This window comes from Lissotriton helveticus, chromosome 10 (assembly GCF_964261635.1).
Source record: "Lissotriton helveticus chromosome 10, aLisHel1.1, whole genome shotgun sequence".
Classification (NCBI taxonomy): domain Eukaryota; kingdom Metazoa; phylum Chordata; class Amphibia; order Caudata; family Salamandridae; genus Lissotriton; species Lissotriton helveticus.
Window position 1 is genome coordinate 1,092,680,772 of NC_136071.1, and position 15,490 is coordinate 1,092,696,261.

At 45.6% G+C, this 15,490-nt stretch overlaps 1 protein-coding gene across 1 annotated transcript in view; it reads right to left on the minus strand.

The window, feature by feature from the left end:
* The window catches only part of CITED1 (Cbp/p300 interacting transactivator with Glu/Asp rich carboxy-terminal domain 1), a 33,836-nt gene extending 18,782 nt beyond the window's left edge, over nt 1–15,054 (minus strand). The window contains exon 1 of the mRNA XM_078663809.1: nt 14,920–15,054. The gene's annotated coding sequence lies outside the window, so the exon portion shown is untranslated. The remainder of the gene's footprint in view (nt 1–14,919) is intronic.
* Between the last annotated feature and the right edge of the window lie 436 nt (nt 15,055–15,490).

Sequence of the window (15,490 nt, forward strand, 5' to 3'; positions counted from 1 at the left end):
GAGTAATTACAAGGCTGAAGTGCCTCCGCCATTTTCAGTGCATGTAAACTATAATTATAGAGTTTCTCCTCAAAAGTCCCTGAACAAAAATGTACCAAAAGCAGGCCACCACTAACAGAGTGCGATTCCCCTCGGAAATGTGGTGAAAGTTCAATGACGTTCACCAGTTTCGTTTTTCACAAAGAAGGTTCTCTATTTGGGGAGAGGTGGGGATTTAAAGGGGAAAGCACGCGTTTTGAGTCCCCACTCTTTCCCTCAAAATATAAATGTTACATAGCGCTTCATACCACTCTTGGTGTGGACACAAGACGTTGCTATCAACAGGTTTAACGACTTCAGAAGGACAGAAGGCCAAGTCTACCTTACAAGGTTCAAGACCGCGGACCTTCATGTCACTGCAGAGGTCAGCGGCGAGCGACAAATCCGTTACTGGGACTTCACTCGCTCTGCCTCGCACTCCTCCCAGTGCGATCTACAGCAAAGATGTCAAAAACAAATGCAAACTGCCTTAAAGTTTTTTTTCACAATCATTTTAAATTCAGTACCATTGCTCGAATCTCTTTTGAAGTAGATATTTCTGCTAATAAATCAAATTGAAACATGGATTAAGGGCTCCTGTACTCTTGAAACAGCAGATAAACGGGACATTGACAATGCATTGCCATTTCTGACACGATAAATTATACGGGTACATTTCTGGGCGCCAGTGCCTGTCAATCACTAGATGTGTTCGAGCTCAGAACACAAGCTGTTCGATCCTGAATTAATAGTGGCTCCGTGGGGCGCAGTCTTCTGGGTCTGAATACGCATAATAAACAAGGGGCCCGCGAGTCAATTTCTGGGGCACCGTGGTGTAAATACCATTCCCATGCTGTTCGCTTTTCAAGTGCCCGCGGTGCCGGGCGCCGCCTTTTGATCCTCCGCAGCGCTGGTGACCCTGAAAGTGAGAGGGCTGGTCTGTGGGGAGGGGGCCCCAGGCCAGGAGGCCGCATTGTCCGCGGACACAACTGAAATGTTAACCTGCATTCCTGGCGCCCGCCCACCCTGGAGCCGGGCGTGAGGGCGTCAGGCCCCGCCCACCTGTGGTCTGTATCACTCAACAGCCCCCTTTAAAGAGGATAGGTGCGAGCGTGTCTGCGGCTTTGATCTGGCAGAGAGGGGGCGGGGGAGGCGTCCGTCCTCTTCTGCAAACATCCGCTTTCATGCGCCTCTTCTGCAAACATCCTCTTCCAGGCGCTACACGCCCTTTGTGTCCACCATTTATGCTTGGGAGCCAAGCAGAGGAAATTAAAGGAGGAAGTTCCTGCAGGAATTTGGTTCGAGAGCTAAATGCGGTGTACACCTCACCTCCGGTTACTGTGCGTGTCAACACCATGTTGTGTCCACAAAAGGTTAACTAGTGTGTTCACAACAGTTTAACCCACGCCCTCTAGACTTTCATGGAGGCCAGTGGCTCCGAGAACAAGGCCTCGTGAATTAACATATCACCCACCCACAAAAACCCTACTGGTAAAGGTTCCATTATGTACACCAGTTCAACAGATGGCCTTACAGCTATTTATAGGCGGTCCCTTTTTTATTCATTGCTTCTTGAGGGGAGGGGTGAATTAGCATACAGACCACTTGTAAATAGTGAGTTTAACTTTTAGATAGGGTTCGGATAGATAGAATCTGTGTTACAAGGCATAGCTTAAGATGTAACAACTTGGAGAAGGAACACAAACAAGGAGGTGTTGTCATTCAAGAGTAAAAAACCCTCGGACGTCCTGCCCTCCACAAATGAATGAAATTCGGAGTGACCATCTGCTGATTTTTCGGACCCAAATAACACATCTATTCAAAACACTGGAAGTAACAAATGGTATTTGTGCATGTTATTTTTTTTGCATGCGACTGCCCCCATTCCAGAGATGCCCAATTGTAGTTACAGCCTACACCAAAGTGAGAGGGTAAACCCTCAAGCTTAATACGCACTCTAATTCAGTGCTAGTTCTTCCAAGGGCTGCTACAGCCCAACTCTAGCCTGTGTTAGCCGACTGCTGCAGAGGTCTGACTTTATTAAGCAGATGATCACAGCTTGCAATCACAGAGGGCCCGACTCAGAGAGCAGGGGTAGATGAAAAGAATGCCACCAAGTTGGCTGAAGCTACCTATACTTAGGCACTGAGAAGTGTCATTTTGTGGTGCTGAGTTAATGTGCTACATACATTTAGAAATAAGTTTGTTCAGTGTGGGCATCCTTACCTCTGCTAATATACTAAGTCAAACACACAGCACCTGCTTACAGGCGCGGCCAAGGCTTTCAAAGTAGGATCCCAAGCGTCCCACTATATTTATAGCTTTAATTGTTCTGATTGGAGGTGGACAAGCCAGCAAATGCACAGTGCCAAGCCAGGGCAGATCCAGTGTCTGGCCTGGCCCTCTGAGCCAAAGCACAAGCCTCGCCCAACCAAGCCATCACAAGATGGTCGGCCTGGTTTACTTGCCAAACATTATGAAAGAATATGATAAAAATACAATGAAACAATTGTTTACCAAAATCTAAGTTTCAGTGTTATACATTAGATGATATCAGTGTTGTGATATTTACTGAAATTAATAGTTTATAAAACTAAACTTCAATAGGGAGAGAAAGTAGCAGTGCCTTCGGTGCTTGGCTTGGGCTCCATGTGGGCATGCCAGGCCCCTTGAAGCAAGAGCAGAGCCAGCACCAGACTTCTAGGCCAGAGCCCTGTTCATGTCTTGCTGCAGTAGGACTGAATTTACTCGTTAGAAATTAATGCTGAATTCAGATGTGTATAAGTTAGCATAACTAGGTCGCAGTCGAAAGTCAAGGGTGCAGCCAGCTTACACCGACATCCCAAATAAATGTGCACGTTTATTTTACACGAAAACGCCTTTCCATGTGCATGTCTCTGCACGTTTTAGAAGCTCCCTTCGTGGAATCTTTGTGTTGATAAAATACAAGTGCATTAATGCGCCTTCATCTCCAAGAAGTTGTGTCTGGTATATTCTTGTCTCTAACTATTCCAAGGTATTTTGCTGGAGGCTCTTGCATGAGCTGTTCATTGCTTGAACATGTTCTTGTATTCATTTGTTACAAAACGCACAGTCATCTCTTCTTAGTTTTTGATTCATATTTTGTTTATTACAGCAAATTAAGTGTTCCTGAATAGTTTATTTAATCGATCACATGAATTTGAATAGCGATTGGTTCTTTTACATGCATCTTTGTTAATTCAGCCCTATTATGTAATTTCACACCATGTCGTGTGTGAGTGTGTGGCCTTTCCACCTAAACCCTATAAATTGTAGTGTTTGGGGAAGATGTACCAGACTTTTTCAAACATTTTTAGGGAGCAGACTGTGCTAGTCTGTATACTCACTTAGACTTTCTCTGCCTTTTCAACTGAGCAGCCTCTATGTTAGTCTGTCAAATCTATTTCTTTTACAGGAACATAGGGATTTTAGGGCCATTGTGAAATGGTTCTGTCATTTCAAACAAAACAGTTTTGCTGCATGGTTTTGTAGTTTCTTGAGCTAGGGAAAGATACTGTTCAGAAGGCCAGTACACAGGCTAATACAATAGCCCAGGAGTGACACAAAATAGGATTTTCTGGAAACAGTGGCAGGTGTAGGTGTTGGAAAGGTGTTTGGGAGAACACATTGATCTGGGGTATTAATGATAAACTGCTGTCAATGAGCCATTGAAGCTGATCACAGCAGACAATCGATCTTAGTAGCCAGTAAATACTGACTAGTGTCAAAGGCAGGTGACACGTCTTACAGGATCTGGGCTCAGGGGTAGAGCCCTTGTCACGACAGTTGACAATTTCTTCCCTGATGTGTAAAAGAGAACGCCTATGAGGTCTAAAGCCTGACTGAAGATGCTTTAAGAGACCATCTGATTCCAGATGTGAGGACAATTAAAGACTCTAGTATTCGGCTAATAGAGGGTCCCTGTGAGGAATGTTGCACTTTGTGGATTGTTTTGCACAAATAGAATGGTGGACTAATCCACAACGGTGTAAATAGGGCATTTAAGGCATTATTGGCATACTAAGTGAAATACGACTTTATGAAATGTTTCAACCGAATACATTTTACTTTGCAGTTTTTGTATATATTACGAAGATTTTAACTGTACTTTAAAACGGTCCTTTTAAAATTTTTATTAAGTTATGATGTGTCATACTGTTATGTAAGAGTGTCACTTTGTAAGTTTTAATTAACTTAACAATAAAGTGTCTACCTACGACAATTAAAGGGCTTCCACTGCTGGAACACCAGGCAGCCACCCAAGGGGTCTCTAGTCAGCCAGACTGGGTCTGTAATGGATTTCAGCCTTTCAGATGGCTTCACTGCCTGTGGAGTTAGTGAGCAGGCTGGTGATGGGGAGTGTGAATGCTACATCAGCATTATTGATGTACCAATAAAGACAGAATTATTTGAAATAGACCAATATGTTACTTGTGTCAGATTCTGAGACAGACACAAGCACACATCAAGCCTGCACAAGAATCCAGAGGCCAACAAGGACAAGGCAGTATGGCCCAAGGAGAGGTAGTGCCAAGCGAGCCCGTGTGGAGTAAGTTTTAAGTTTTGTTGGTGAAGCAGGACAGCAGGTTGTCACCGAGATCTGGTGCCGGAGCAGGAATGCCGGAAGAGGAGCTAGGTGACATGTGGGAGAGTGCTATGGCAGAGTTTGAAGATTCAGCAATGTGGGTATGGAAGTGCCCATTCTCTGCTCTGGCAGCTTTATAGCCTCTGCAGGGGGCACAACAGACAGTGCAATGGAGACAGTAGTTTGGTTTTGTTGCAGTACCTTTTAATGCGCTGCCTTGGTATTTCGGTTGGTATGCCATTCATTAGTCTTCAAGGGGCAGAGTTATCTTGTGAGAGGGAGCGGCGCTATCCAAAACGGATTCTAGGGGAGTGAGCGGAGTGGGCGTGTGAGGAGTTCTTGCTTTGAGGAAAGGAGGAGCCATACCTTGAACTAAACAGGCGATATTTTAATGGTCTCTTATGATGCATATAATCAAAATAAAAGTACTTCTGGAGAAATCATTCAGGTCGTATCCCGTTATACATTGATTGTATGACAAGACATTAGTAGGTATTCTGTTAAGTTGACTTGTTGGTTTTCACAATTATACCTATATGGACCTTGTTATTCTGATGACACACACCCCTGTCCATGTGAGCCTGTGGTTTGCTCCTTTAGTATATAAACAGATCTGGATTAAGACAGTGTGTTTATCAGTTGGAGGGTAAAACCTGCTTTCAAGGCAGGGCAAACATTAGATCTTGGGTTGGAGGCAGGGACAGGTTCTCTATCAAAAGGGCACATGACTACACCTTGCTTAGAAGTCCTGTCCGAGGCCCTACTAAGCGCCAAGTTACTTAATACCTGACCCAACAGGTACCGAAGAGTTTGTTGGCAAATATGGAGGAACAATTTTGGACAGAGATCAAACATCAATGTGCTAGTTTCACATTTGTGTCTTTGTTAAAGCAGCAAACACATTTAAGAGAATTCATTCTTAGTGATAGCGAGGAAACGTTAGTCTATTGGTTTGCTAAATTTAATGGGACCTTGATTACCAAAAACATATTTGGCAGGTCGAATGCAAGTGTTTAGCATCTCCAGATGTCCCGTCACAAGGCAACAGTTGGAGGATAGCCTGAGAAAAGGATCTGGGTTACATAGTGCATCGATCACATCAACCATTGGATGAAAGAAAGCTTCCCCTGTTTAAATGGAACCAAAACCGAGAACCTAATCCTAGTGAGCAACATTGCTCTAGTCTAGCTCCCTTCCAACTGGCCTGTAACTGTAGGTCCGCCACCTATACCGAGACCACAAGCAAGAAACCATCTTTAACTCAGATCTCTCCTTTGGCCAACAAATGAATACAGTAGAAAGGGCATCAGATCTGAGCTATCACTTTGAAGGATAATACAGCCATGTATTCAGACTTACCATGCAGCACATCCCCATGGTGATGGCACATTTGGACCACTGTAATGTGATCTGCAATGGCCTACCTAAAAATACAATCTCTAAGCTACAAAGCACGCAGAATCAAGGTGTCAGAAGAATGGGTTTGTATTTAAACAGAGGTGGCTACATCACACCAGCTCTGCGAGCTCTACGCGGACTCCCATTGGAACACCGAATCAAATCCAAACTCTTTGTATCATGCACAAAGAACACCGATGCAAAGTGCCGAGCAGCTAGATTCACAATACGGTACATCACGCCTCACTCTATCCAACAAATCTTCTTCCAAAAACGATGAACATACAATCTTTGGGGTCCCAGGGCACCAGATGCTGGAACATTATTATCCACACAGCTCAGTTCTTGTACCCAACTAAGTTCAATTCAGGAAATTCCTGCACAAGCTTTTCAACGCAGTCCTTCGATTGAGCAGTTATGTTAACTAGGGGAGTGCCGGAAGAACACTGTACCCACAACCAGTTTACACATGCAACTGATCTGTAACACCTCCCACCCTTCTCTTTGGCTGTGTGTTTTCTACCTAGCACACTCACCAGTGGCCACGGTGACAAGCATGCTATATAAAACTCAAACAGAACAAACATTACAAATTATATATGCAATTAAACTTTTGGTGAAAATGCAGGTTTAAAACTTTGTGCTTTTCTGGAGATGACAAATATTCGCATGGGGGGTGAGGTTATGGTCAGAAGTCAAGAAGTGTGCACTGTCTAGATATTGGTTGGTACGTTTGGAAGGGGGGCCTGTAGAAAAGTCATGTTTGAGTGATTTTTTCACTCCAACCTGCATTAACCCCATTATTCGACAAGATTGAAGATATCGCCAACTAAGAAGCAGTGTCCTGCTCAAAACACCAGTTTAAAAAATAAAATAAAAAAAAACCTGTGTTCAGCGGTCTTTTTCTGGATGGGTTTTCAGGGAATGCAATGATAATCTGCTTTCAATTTGCTCTATCTAGACGCTATCCACCTTCAAGGTAGAAGTTCACCACTTTCTTCTTGACCAATATTTCATCACATCTTTCCTCTGATCATCATACTCTGCCCACTTAAAAGTCCTTTGGTACTCATATGGTCTCCACCAGGTCTGACCATTGCTTGTATTCTTGGATTCGTTTCGACAGCCCAATTGCTCGTACATCAGTGATCCACTGTAGTCCCACGGTTTTACCATATGCTACCGCCACAGAACCATCTATGTAGTGAACTCTTACCACATTTATATTGTCCTTGTATTGTTTTTACCTTACAGTGTATCCATTTACCTAGTGTTGCATTATATTATCACAATATGCAATCTACCTTTCCTCTGTAAAAGGATAAGATTCTGCAGAGCTTTGAGCACGCTATACAACTTTAGTTAGTAATGATCCCAGGCAAGAAAAAAATATGGCCAACAAACAGCAAACTGATGGCGAGGAGCACAACAGTCTTGTGGCAACAGGTACATATAGTGAAGACCACTATCCCAAGAGACATAGCAGACAGTGGATAATGATGTGAATTACACCCCGCCTCAATCTAAAACCACTACTGTTGTTCCACACGATCTTGAGATGGGGGCCAAGCGCTCATCGAGCTGGTTTTTTTAGGTCTCGTGACCTATCAATGCGCATGCGCATTGAGCGGAGCGAGAGATAAAGGGGCTTAAACAGAGCTTACCGAGATCGGGCGATTCCATGCAGTGCCCGTGTAAAGCTTGCTCAATGCGCATGCGCATTGCAATAAAAAGCGCGTGCACAGACACCAGCCTCCCTCCCAGAGGCATTCCCCAGCGTGCGCTGTGCCAACAAGCCTTTGAAGTGCAGCTTAGCTTCACCCCCGCCCCTTGCTTCACACGTTTCTCGCATTTCTCCTCCCTCCCTCGCCCTTCAGCATGCCTAAAGCGCTTTAGCGAAAGCGCAAATTCCAGCCACGCTTCTTGCAGTGAAATGGAAAGCTCTTGGCAAATATTGACTGTTCACTTTTAAATTGCTTATTCTTGTGTTTGGGTGTTAATCTGTATTTTCCCCGAGACACGGCCGGCCGGCCGTACTTTCACTTTCTAGTTTTTTTTTTACTTTAAACACAACTCCGGGCATTACTACTGACCAGCAACCAACAGTGTACAGAAATGTGTAATGAATAGTGATGTATCTTTAATTGTCCAGTGGGCATCAAATATAATACCTAGTTCGCTCCCCCAAAGTTAAGTTTTATAAAGTCCATTTCTGAAATGCGAGAAATTCGTGCTAACGCAGCTTTTATTAAGTTAAGGAAAATGTTTTTTCAAAATTATTGATTTCACCTAGGCTCAAATCTGGTATTGACCCAAAGCAATGAAATACGAGCACATTCCAAAGTAAAGTCTTGCTTGTTTAATCATCTGCCCGTATCTCCTGAATCAGATAGAAACCTTGGGTTCACAGTTCACAACATGTTACATGGGATTGCATTTACCAGAGCGAAAGTATTGAAAGAAAGAAGGGGCTTCGGGTTTTACATACTAGCTTAATTTGCAATTCTTACCAAACAAGCGGTATCATTTCTTGTTGGACTTTCAGGATGGCCTCAATTAGACTTATTTACGGGAAAAGTCAATGGATAAGACATTAAAGGCCAACCTCAGAGTCAGAAAGCAGCAACCACAGACCTCAGAGAAGTGCTTTCTATGCCAAGAATTGGTTGGTTATTGATCACGGTCTGTGTATTTGCTCACAATAGCACTTACACTAATTTTTCTAGTGTAAATATAAGTAAATTCTGAATGGGTGTTGCTGAACAGTCCTCAGATCGGCATGTTGTGGTTCCTGCTGTAACCACCACCACATCCACCATGACATCCACCACCACATCCACCATGACATCCACCGCCACATCCACCACATCCACCACCACATCCACCACTTCCACCACCACCGCATCCACCACCACCACATCCACCACCACCACATCCACCGCATCCACCACCACATCCACCACCACCGCATCCACCACCACCACATCCACCACCACCACCACATCCACCACCACATCCACCACCATCACATCCACCACCATCACTTCCACCACCACATCCACCACCACTTTCACCACATCCATAACCACCACATCCACCAGCACCACCACCACATCCACCACCACATCCACCACCACATCCACCACCACATCCACCATCACCACCACCACCACTACATCCACCACCACCATATCCCCCAGATCCACCACCACCACATCTATATATGTGTGTGTGTGTGTCTGTGTAGGTGCAAATGCAATGTTCTTGGATTTTCGTCACAATAAAATACACTGAACATAATCTTCACAAAAGTTATTTACAAACGTTTAAGCTATTGCCATTATAAATTACAATAACTTTTATTTAAGTATTAATGATTTACAAAATTAAAAGCCATTGTTATTTGTAATATCAATACATCGAAGTCACGTAAATACAACACACATTGCATTACAAATGCTATAGGTGTCACAGTTGCAAAAGTTAAAACTATTGACATTGTAACTGACAAAGCTATTAATTTTGCTACTTTCAAAACCAACACATAAATAAAAAAAATGTCATTTACAATAACAATAGCTCAAACTTTCCTAATGCGAGACCTATTGCATTTCCAATGCTTGTTCTTATTAGCTGTGGTTTTCATAAGTCTGCGGCTTTCGTAAGGTGGCCCATTGTAGGCAGCATGAATGAGAACTTTTACCGGCCAGCCAGATGCCTGTAGTTACACTGCCAAGATCTTATGGCCATCTGCGAATGGGATTAGGTGCACCACCACTACCATTACTCCTCATTATTCTAAACTCGTAATTAATACGCACCTCTACCTCACCACATTCGTTTGCAGCACAGAATATCCCTTTCGCTGCAAACAGAACTACTGACCTTGTTGGGATCGGTCATTGCATCCTGTGTTCAACTCCACTTTTTCTCTGACACGGTCATCCACTAATGCGGAACCCAAAGGACCTTAGGGGGGAAGTAACCGGGGTGAAATCGGGCTAGGCTGTTTCCAGACCGACCATCACACCCCAATCTAGATTGCTGCTGAACTGCAACGGCCTCTGCCTAACAAGAATTGTGTACTTATTTGTTAATGCGGCTTTTAAGTAGCAAAGATAAAAATAAAGTTTGGCATCACCTTACATGTGGAAGTCATGACTCCATTTGCATATAGACTCCCATCCCCCCCAAACACACACACACACACTGCACCTAAGAGTGCAGCACAATGCTGCACTGCTCTTAGATGGCCAGGCATACAGAACCGGCCCTCCCCACCCGAAGACCTGTGAAAACTTGACAGCAGGAGCACATTTATAAAAAATAAAAAAAAATTAAACATGAATATGTATGAAGGACTAGCTCAGACCTCCATACTCAAGCACCAGAGTACAAGCAGTTATCTCTGGCTTTACCAATTCCCCCAGACATACACATTTGTCTAAAATTGCCAGACACTTTGGTAAACGTTTTAAGGTTTGAAACAGCCCATTGGACTTGGCAAGAATTGCTCAATTCTTTACCCCAGAATGCACTTCTCATTTGCTTCCATCCCCCCAGATTGTCTTTTAGGAACTCTTATTCATCTTGAACACTCTCCGTGAAGTGGAAATTCTTAACGTAGTCCAGAGTGGGGCTTAGGGAAAGAAAGGCTAGTTGTCTGGCATCCAGTTCATGCTGTAATTCACAAACGCAGGGCCTACCGAGAGTTATTCTGAGTGTGTGTCCACTCCAGGGAGATGTTGGCTGCATCACTAAGGTTTGTAATCTGCCTGGGATTTGGAGACATCCAGAGAGGTGAACCTTGGAGGCCTTGGCTGCCTGGATCGCAGGTGTCAGATGGTTCAATGGTGCACAGAAAACAGAGGTCGGGGTTTTGGAACAATACCAAATGGCAACTGATGCTTCACAGGTGTGAGGCTCCATTAAAGCAAATGGGACCACAGAGACTGACTCGGGTGAGACACCGTGAACGAAGGTGCGAGGTTACAATAATGGAGGGAGTGCCTGGGATCATTCTATAATGGGCGCCTTATTTAGGATAAATACCTACAAAAGACGAACAAACTTACATGAGAAAAGTGGAGTTGTAGTGGAGAGAACCCTGCGAGGACTGAAGGAGCATTTATTTCCAGGCGGGGTCCTCCACTTGTGAAAGGGGTCAATTAAGTACAAAAGCTCTTATGAGTGGAGACCTACTCCTGAGTGGAAAATTACCCACCCCTCCCCCCTCTAAGGCGCAGGTTATCCAAGCAAGAATGTTCTCGCCTTTCATCACTTGTAGAAATGCATGTCATCGAACTGACTAATTATAGCACCGAATAACTGGACAGAAACCACCGTTTTATAGAACGAGCATATTTACTAATGGATTGACAGGCTGTGGGTCACAAAATACGTTCTGGCTCGGTGAAGGAAGCCTAAATTGTTCCAAGCAGCTTTGTGAGATTTAAATTGCCCGCCCTTTGACCCTCCCTTTGTTTTTGTTCAATTTCAATGCCCGTTTTTTAACCCTTTGCTTCCACTTTTATTTTTCTAGTTAATTTCCTGTAATTTCTTGTTTAAGTCATTAAAGGCTCGCGCTTTTTTACCCTCTATAGAATGCGGTTTTAGGTACTTTCCTCCAGCCACCTTTACGTGCAACTTTATCGGGGGGGGGGGGGGGGGGTGCGTTCTTTGTTTACAACGTGTGCTCGCACTGTTAAGGGTATTTTATTTTATTTTACCAAATGGGCTCTCTAGTGCCTCGTGATTCTCCGGGAAAAGAATGGCAGTGCCTCGGGCCCCGGGGGAGTGGTTAATTGGTATGCACTTTGCACATGTTCTGGCGCAGCTGCAATTTTGACAGTCTTTAGGGGACAGGCATGCTGCTGGCATTGTTGTTCAGTTTTTTCCCTATGTTTCACACCCTCACCGTGTTTCTTTAAACTCGCCCCTTCCATACCAGTGTGTGCAGCAGATAATAGCACTGCAGCCTCTGTAGCCTGTTTTAAAATGCAGTTTGCCAAAGATAACACAACGTATTTAAGTCGGAGATGCCGGACTTCATCCCTTTTCTGTGGATTTCCCACAGCTTGCTGTGTCTTTTCGCACTTTCACATTAATAGCAGGGGTCAGACACAGGTCTGAAGTGGAGCCCGCACCTCAACACGATAAACAAAACGCAGAGGAAAACCTGCAAAAACACAGCCTCTCAGCAGGGGGCGGGCTCGTGCGGCATTTCACCTTGAACTCTGCATCTCAACACAAATGAAAGGAACACCCTCACGCGGAGCACTTGCAGGGTACACCTAACATGAAAACATGGTCCTCCCAGCGGGTGCCGTGTGACACAAGGGAGCACGTCCACGTGGAGATTACACGCAGTGCAAGAACACACACACACACCACAAGAGGCTGTTACACGTGGATTGAAAGGAAAGCCTCAGCAGGGCGCGCCAAGTAAACATACAAAAACACAGCAGCACTTAATCTGAAAACAGCACTTTAAATGGAAAGTGCGCGTGGCAAGCACGACTTCTCACTCGCGGCAGTGGTCACACGAGGAGTGCAAAGCACTTTAAAACGGATGCAAGAATATATCAACAATGTGGGGGCGCTCGGAGAGAAGCACTTTAATCTGAAGACTAAAGTAATAGACACATGAAAAAAACAGAGGGGTAAGGGGGGGGGGGGGGGGGGGTTAACCCAAGATCAATGAATATCCCGTGAGACTCGGGGGCGCCTCTACGTGCACACATTCGTGCAAGGAAGCACACGCTTCTCAGGATTAGCACAAAAAAGCACTTTAATGCGGAGGTTAAACCTACACAGGCAAGGATACACACTCAGAAGGAGAGTGACAAGAGGAAAACAGCACTTCAACAAGGGGGCTGCACGCGTGCCCCGAAAGCAGCACTTTCACACGAATAACTGAACAGGAAAAATGCATGAAACAAAATACCGGACAATACGCCAAGCCGCGCGCCCACCCCTCGCAGCCAGGGGTTGCTGAAGGAAATGCCAGGGTCTGAACACTGCTCACCATGTGCTGCACCAAAAATCCTACCCAGAAGGTGCCCGACTGTGAACACTTCACCATGTGCTGCACAAAACCCCAATGCAGGGAGTGCTTGGTCTAAACACTGCCCACCATGTGCTGCACAAAACCGCACCGCAGGGAGTGCCAGTGTCTGAACACTGCCCACCATGTGCTGCACAAAACCGCACCGCAGGGAGTGCCTGGGTCTAAACACTGCCCACCATGTGCTGCACAAAACCCCAATGCAGGGAGTGCCTGGGTCTAAACACTGCCCACCATGTGCTGCACAAAACCCCACTGCAGGGAGTGCCTGGGTCTACACACTGCCCACCATGTGCTGCACAAAACCGCACCGCAGGGAGTGCCTGGGTCTAAACACTGCCCACCATGTGCTGCACAAAACCCCATTGCAGGGAGTGCCTGGGTCTACACACTGCCCACCATGTGCTGCACAAAACCCCACCGCAGGGAGTGCCAGTGTCTGAACACTGCCCACCACACTGCTCACCATGTGCTGCACCAAAAATCCAACACAGAAAGTGCCAGGGTCTGAACACTGCTCACCATGTGCTGCACAAAACCTAAATGCAGGAAGTACCAGTGTCTGAACACTGCCCACCATGTGCTGCACCACAAATCCAACCCAGAAAGTGCCAGGGTCTGAACACTGCCCACCATGCTCTGCACAAAACCCCAATGCAGGAAGTACCAGTGTCTGAACACTGCCCACCACACTGCCCACCATGCTCTGCACAAAACCCCAATGCAGGAAGTACCAGTGTCTGAACACTGCCCACCACACTGCTCACCATGTGCTGCACAAAACCCCAATGCAGGGAGTACCAGTGTCTGAACACTGCCCACCATGTGCTGCACCAAAAATCCAACCCAGAAATTGCAAGGGTCTGAACACTGCCCACCATGCTCTGCACAAAACCCCAAGGCGGGGAGTGCCAGTGTCTGAACACTGCCCACCATGCGCTGCACAAAAACTCCAAATACAGCAGCCGTGGCGCGCTCCGTACCAGCTGCTGTGTGCAGTCAGTAACCCATCTATTTGTTAAGCTTCATAACCACACACGGGCAACACGTGCATTCACGAAGCGTGCACCTCTCGGGGAATAACATTAATGTTTTAGATTACTAACTGCAAAAAAATTAACCTCGGTCAACGGTGGGTTTTTCTTCAGGGAGAAGGGGCTCTGTGGGTGGGCATGGAAACCATTACCGGGCCCTCACATTCAAGGAACGCATTATATTACATCCATACAAACCAGCAATGTTCCCGTCTCTCGCTCTCATTCCATTCCATCAGTAGTACAAGTTAATTTAAAATGCTTAATGGTACATTTTTCAAACAGATCTTCAAATCCTTTTACTTTTCGTGCACCTTGCATTTTGAAACACTAAAGAAATCCATCAGCTTAATACCTACACCCGAAACGTCGATGTAAATCAGTGGCACAGCGCCTAACACGATTCAATTAACATCAATGAGCCAAATCACCTTCCACACATAAATCCGACTCTTCAAACACGGATGCTAAAGAAAAACGTCATACCAGACAGAAAACGTTTTTAAATAAATCATTCAAACAATATCGTATTTACTGAGGAACTCCCTGCTTAAAGCCTAAAAAACTTTTATTACTACAAATAAAAAATAAAAATAAAAAAAACCAGGGGGGGGGGGAAACACACACACCACACACGTTGTCGCCCCCCCAAATCTTCTCCACTTTAGTGCAAGTCAATGTGCATTGCAACACCCCCACCTCCCTCCCCCCACACACACCTTTGTGCGAGTCAAGACTTTGTGGTTGGGAGTTTCCCTAGACAGCATGCATGCACCCGAGTATAAATTAATTCCTACCTCCGAGCAGCGCCCAAGGGTGAGAAGAGCAGTTCTTATCACTTTCGACCTGGATCAAAAAAGTGCCTTGGATAAAAAAAAAAATATAGATACAAAAACACTGCCCAGTCCTCATTCAGGTGACCACGGGGGTCCCTTCCGCGTGTGGAGCGTGAGATCTCCCGCTGCGCGCGGACCCGGCGGGAGCAGCGCACCCTGCGCGGAGCTCGTGCGCCTGCACGTGAAGCCGCCTCTGTGCTCTGCAGCCCTGGGAAGGAGCTGTGTTTTCTGTTCCAGGGCTGCCGCCTCTATTTAACCAGCCTAGATCATTACTAGCACATGTCGCGGATCAGACGCAAACCCTGGCCTGGAGCCGCCTGGCGGGAGTGGATTTGCATTTCAAAAGGGTGCTTTCCGAGTGGGGGAGGGGGAGCGGCAGCGCTCACTGCTGTGCCCCCAATCCCTCGAAACAAAACCAGTCAGGAGATGCAAACATGCAAGGAAAGGTTGTCTTCTTCAGAACTGTTAATTGAGGCTTGTAAAAGAAAGCAATGAAGCATGCACGCGCCCCATTAATACATAATGCAATAAA